Genomic DNA, 962 nt, shown 5'->3' with positions numbered 1-962 from the left:
AATGTTTATTTAGCTAGTGATTATTTTCTTTGTTTATTAATATTTTCATTAAGTTTACTCATCAGCTGATTAGCGTATTTTTTCTGTTTATTATCATCTGATCAATGTTATTAGCAATGCTTATTTTCTTGTTATTTAATATTTTCATTTAAGTTTATCATCAACTGATTAGTGTATTTTTTCTGTTTATTATCATCTGATCAGTGTTATACTTCGATGAAATAATTAATTTATTTGTTGTAATTGTTGAATAAAAATCATCAAAACATTAATCTATTACAATACAATGAATTAAAGGCAAATATTTATTTCTTCTCCATTCCATCAATCATTATTGATTTCTTAAAATTTTAACTTAAAATTTAAACAATGAAAATATATAATATTTTTTCATTTTGCATTAACAATAATAATTAATAAATATTATTATTTGCAAAAACAATAATAATATCAATAAATAATGATGAAATATAATTTATTAATTACATGAAATAATAATTGAATGAATTTAGCAATTAGAGAAGATAATGATTTTAAAAAAAAAAAAAAAATTTGCAACAATAATGAGAATACGAATGTTAATAGAAATGATAAGAAGAGGGATAAAATGAAAATTTAATTAAACAATTAAAGTTTTAAATTTAAGAATGAAATATTTATTGGGGAAAAAATAAATGAAAACTTACAATCTTCTTCATCAATAAATTTGAATTGTTGATAATAGATAAGTTATCAATAAAATGTAAATTAATATATTTCATCCCATTGATATAGCTAATTTACTGATCGAATGAATGTTTTGCTTTTCTTAATGATAGAATTAAATGTGAAAGAGGAAATTTGTTAACGTCTACAACACAGATAACGAAAAAAAAAAAACCTTCTGTTAATCATATTGAATGAAATTATCTTTACATCGAATAGTTTAATGGGTTAAAAAAAAAAAAGAAAAAAAAAAAAAA

Source organism: Loa loa, assembly GCF_000183805.2.
Source record: "Loa loa unplaced genomic scaffold supercont3.112, whole genome shotgun sequence".
NCBI classification, from domain to species: domain Eukaryota; kingdom Metazoa; phylum Nematoda; class Chromadorea; order Rhabditida; family Onchocercidae; genus Loa; species Loa loa.
The sequence above is the reverse complement of the archived record's forward strand: the minus strand, read 5'-3'. Positions refer to the sequence as shown.